The 5418-nt window shown below is 37.5% G+C and overlaps 1 long non-coding RNA gene across 1 annotated transcript in view; it reads left to right on the plus strand.

Moving 5' to 3' along the window:
• LOC118766135 overlaps window positions 1-2913 on the plus strand; it is a 17098-nt gene extending 14185 nt beyond the window's left edge. Inside the window, exon 3 of the long non-coding RNA XR_005002045.1 lies at window positions 2818-2913. This is a non-coding gene — a long non-coding RNA (uncharacterized LOC118766135). The remainder of the gene's footprint in view (window positions 1-2817) is intronic.
• The last annotated feature ends 2505 nt before the right edge of the window (window positions 2914-5418 follow it).

The raw sequence follows: 5418 nt of genomic DNA on the forward strand, positions 1-5418 counted from the left end.
TAACTGAATAATATGTAGCATTTTTTTGAAAGTTCTTACCAACCGCTTCACGGAAATGCAAAGGAAGATTAGATTTAATTTGCCTTCCACACAGAACAACAAACTAAATAGTTTTCCTAGTAACAGTCAAATTGTAAGTGGTACTATCTTTAAAGAATGGTGAAATACCTCTAGAGTGAAAAAGTAGGCTTAAATAACGCTTGCCTCCCTTACCTCGTAAAGGAATTTTATCATGTTTTGTGTTGTTTTCAATATTAGAATTATTAGCGTTCTGTTTATCATTTATGCAGTGTGTTGTCAAGTAAAAATATATGAATACATACATACATACATACATATATATATATATATATATATATATATATATATATATATATATATATATATACACTGTTGTGTCTGAGGGGAATCATTCTCTTTTGGCGCCTTATAATGTGTACACCCACCGGTAAAATTCCACTGATTTCTTTTTTTATTTTTCTAAAATTTTAGGAAAATAAAAATGAAATATGAGGAAATTTTACCGGTGAGTGTGTTAAATTATAAGGCAGTAACAGGGAATGACTCTCTCCAGGCACAACAGAATATGCTTCAACACACGAACTCGCATAAAGAATCTTGCAAACCAAATCCAAAGCGAAATAATATATATATATATAGATAGATAGATAGATAGATAGATTCAGATGAATATGGTACTTAAGTTGAGGCACCATAATTTACGGTATTATCCATACAATTTCAAAATAAGGTGATTAAAATGAAAATTATTAATTTAATTAATATATAGTTTCTTTTTACCTCAGTACTCCTTTATTAATCACCAGTAAATACCAATTGATCAATCTTCAAAGATACCATCTGATAAGTTAGTACTTAAGTATATAATATGTATAAATATTAAACTATTTCTAGATTATTTTTTTCCTCCCTCTATTGTGGTAAAAGTTTGGTATATACTCGAAAGTATTAAATAAAAACAACTTTTTATCCTTTTGTTAATCTTCTGAATAATCCTAAACTTTTACTTTATACAATATGACAATATTGTTTTAAATATTTTACAATAGTACCACATGATATTATCAATGGTCTGCTATTGACTTCTCCCTTTAATTGTCAGCTAACATCTTGATTTAAGATTTCCTTTACTAAAGCTCATTATATTGCTTAAAATAAATATTCGTAGTTTTTTATGACTATACCCACTGTGACTTCTGTCGACTCCCTCATTCCACTTCCTAGCAGGCATCACTCCTTGTTCTTTTGGCCTTAGATACTAAAAAATTTGATAAACTAGTCTATAAATTAAAACTGACCCCATAAAACAGTGGCAAACAAAATCTGCAACAAGTCTTTCTTCCTGATACCTTAGTAGCTTCTAAGCTGAAATGAAGAAATGTTCTTTGTCTATCTCCTTAGCTTCTTGGAGATTTTAGGTAAAATTATACTAATGTGTCCATCTGCTTTAATTTAATTAAATTTTATGTCTTTATGCAGCCGAAGATTGCTCTGCATTTAAACTGAAGTAATGATTGCATTGTTCAATTAAATGGAGTTGTTTGAAACGATCGTATTGAATTACCTCTGGATATCCTTGTTGCTTATTTTGATTTAATTACACACACAGACACACAGACACACACACACATACATATATACATGTAGTTATGTAAATATATATATACATATATATATATGAATATATATATCAGAAATATTAAATTTCTAAATATCTCATAGAGATATATGCGGTGGTGGAGCGATAGAGTGGTTGTATACTGTCAACTTAACGTGACAGTCCCGTAAGGGAATTACACCACCGCTATTTAGCCCTAGGAAGCATCGACGCTTCCTGTGGCCTTGACACATTTCCAGTGTCCTTATATATTTACGAAGGGGAGACAAACACCCCTAGCTGTTGGGACATCTCCAGATATTCTGCATAAAAGGTGAACAGGTGTGGTCGCCGTTTGTCGAACAGGCCTTTCCCCAGCTCGTCTCCTTGACTGAGCTGCACTCGTACGTCAAGAAGAGACCCTGACAAGGTGACTGGCGTCTGGAATGTTGCCAGGCACTCGAGGCCCTCGACTAGACGGACCTGCCCGAGATGCGTGCAGAGCGACGAAACTGTTCTGCACGCACTCGTCTAGTGTCCATGCATTACAGACTTGTGGAGTTATGTTGAACAGTTGTTGTCGCGTATAGGACGGATCCGGCTATCAGCCGAGTCCATGGAGAAGTTTGGCCCACCGCCTTCCTTTAGCCAGGAAGGGCAGGCAATCTTCCTCTGGCTGGTAGAAGTAGCAAAAAAGGTTGTGTTGTGGACCAGATTGAAAGGACTGAAGACAGACACTTTTCTCTTCGGCCAATTCCTCATCAACTTTTTCAATTTTCACTTGAAAAGGAAGATGATGTTGGAGAGAGAAGTGATGCCCCCCCCCCGCCTAGTACTTTTGCTGAAAGGTGGGTTAATGTAACGAAAGTGGCCCGCGTGTGTGGACCTATCCAATAATGCGCCTGTAGGCTGGTGAATTTGAGGAAAGGTATACCCTTCCCGAGCACCCTCGAAGCGTCGGGTGGTTCAGGATTGGTGGGGTACATGAGCCAACTTTGAGTGGTCATCCCCCAAATTGAGGAAATCTCATTGTTATATTTTTCTTGTTTAATGTTTATTGTTATTGTTTTCTTAACTGTTTGCTCGTTGTTTTGTGTAAAACCTCCACTGTCCTCGTCTACTGTATTGTCCCCTGTATGTCGGCCTTAGTGGCCAATAATTGAAATAATAATAATTATTATTGTTATTGTTGTTTTTAGAACAAGAATGCAGCAGCAACGAGGACGAGGTGATCATTAATGGGGACACGGCTCTTACATCGGAAATGTTTTTAATTGCAAACGTTACTACACGAGGTAAGTAATGTTATTATACCTATTTTATTTCCCCACATTCAGTGGTTGCAGCCAGATACCTTCCTTGTTATAACAAACATAATTCTTAGTCATGTGAAGTCTGGACACGACTACAACTGTTTGACAAGCACACTAAGAATAAGTAAAAGTTATTATCAATCTGTAAAATTACCTCGAAAGCTTGTAATACAATTCTTCCCTAGAGACCAGAATGGTGGTATTAAACAGGGCCACGGATTACGCCTACCACATAATTTTAGATTGGGTCCTCTTACAGTTTATATCCAACAAATTCCTCACAGAACTCTCTGGTCGATCCGATTCTCTTGTAACAGATATTTATACATCCAAGGTGCCGCGTACTGGGATCGAAGCGGAACTATGTAATTGCAAAGCAAACTACTTAATCACACATCCATACCTACACCCATTTTATTCATTTGACACTATTTTTCGATAGAAAATGACTTGAGCGGCTTCATGATCTCATGAAATATTATAGTTCATGCAATCCATGGCTGTTACTAGTGAGACATTTGTTCACAATCGTATGGACATCAATTATGCAGTAACTGACGAATATACAAAAATCATAACGAGTCATTTACTGATATCTCCTTTTTGCCCTCCATCACTTCGAATTTGTTTTTTAGCTAGATTTTAATGTTCCCTGTATACAAGGTGGCCACAAAGTCACGCACCATGGGAGATATCAAGTATGCTTTATTAGCAATGAAGTAGGTAATCCATTACAAATATTCAAAGTGTTGTCCATGTAGCTCTAAACAAGTGTTCATGCGGAATTTGAAATTGCAACGGACCCTCTCAAATAGCTCTTCATTGCCGTTCACACGCTTCAATAATTCTTTGAAGAAGATGTCCTTGGTCACGAATCTTTTCAGAAAACACAAGGGGTGTAATGTAGCACCAGAAGAAAAGTCCATGGGAGCTAAATTTCGTGACCGTGGTACCTATTCAATTGGCCCGCAATTGATGCCTAACCCATCTTGGAAAATATTCATTCAGAAATTCTCGAATCTGTAATAGGATTTCTTCTTCTTGGGGAAATTTCGACCCTGGGTTCTCATTCCTAAGGTTCGATGTTATATTATTATTATATTATTATTATTATTATTATTATTATTATTATTATTATTATTATTATTATTATTATTCAGGTCACTGCCTGAAATCGAACTCAGAATCTTGGGGCCCGCGCTCTTGAAGCCCGCGCTCTTAACCGCTCTTGAAGCCCGCGCTCTTAACCGCTCTTGAAGCCCGCGCTCTTAACCCAAAGATTCCGAGTTCGATTTCAGGCAGTGACCTGAATAATAATAATAATAATAATAATAATAATAATAATAATAATAATAATAATAATAATAATAATAATATAACAATAATAATAATAACAATAATAATAATAATAATAACATCGAAAAATACCTTAGGAATGAAAACCCAGGTTCGAAATTTCCCCAAGACACCTGATGAAGGCTGGAGGGTATATCAGCCGAAACGTATTGTTAACAACAGACAAGATGAGGACAAATATCCATCAAATGTAAATAATGTAAGAGTTAGTATAAGTTGTCAACTTTTCAAACTGGTCGGCTACACACACCACAAATTTGTGATCTGTACGTTCGACCTAGATAGGTTTCGAAGTCAGGGACTCGATTACTGGAAGCTGAAAGCATCACTGCCGGCGTGTCAAGCTTACAGAAGTTGGATTAGAGAATTAATCAAGAGTGCATCGAAGGGAGCAATTGTCAGCAACAGATGGTGGTTTACTCTGAAAGGGGCAATTAGAGTAGCATCAGTTAAGTTTTGTAAGGCATTCGTGATAGAAAAGAACAAACTGAAAGGGAATAAGTTAATAACTTAGATGAAGCGCTTAGGAAAGGCATTACAACCGACGTGTTGGCTGCGAAATTGGCTCTGGATCAATTTTTCAACGCTAAACACGAAGGTTGCCTTGTCAGAGCTAAGGTGCGTGCTTTTAAACAAGAAGAAACAAAAGCCGCTCGATGGACCCAGTGGCAGAGGCGCAAACTTCACAACAAAACCACAATTCGGTCTTTGATGGACCAAAATGGGCGGATGATACTCGAGCTCAAATAGATGTGTGCGGCATTTCAGCAGCACTTCACCCAACTGTTTTGCACGAACGAGAGTCCGAAACGCAGGATGGAATTCAGTGCCTTCCTCGAAGGTATGCCACGACACTCGAAAAGTGGGGTGGAGTGTTGCGAAATGCAGATAACAGCCGTGGAAATACGGGATACGATGACGGGTTGCACGGTGGTGGTGGTGGGGAACAAATTGCCTGGTTTGGGTGGTCTGCCCTATGAGATTTACTTTTATATGTCAGATGTGTTTGGTGACGTTTTGGCAGATATATACCGCAACTGGCAGTAGAAAGGGAGAATTCCTGATTCCGTGAGTCGAAGAGAAAGGATCCTAACAAGGGGTATCCAATAAAATATTTTAAGCCCATTTCGC

Source organism: Octopus sinensis, linkage group LG14, assembly GCF_006345805.1.
Source record: "Octopus sinensis linkage group LG14, ASM634580v1, whole genome shotgun sequence".
Classification (NCBI taxonomy): domain Eukaryota; kingdom Metazoa; phylum Mollusca; class Cephalopoda; order Octopoda; family Octopodidae; genus Octopus; species Octopus sinensis.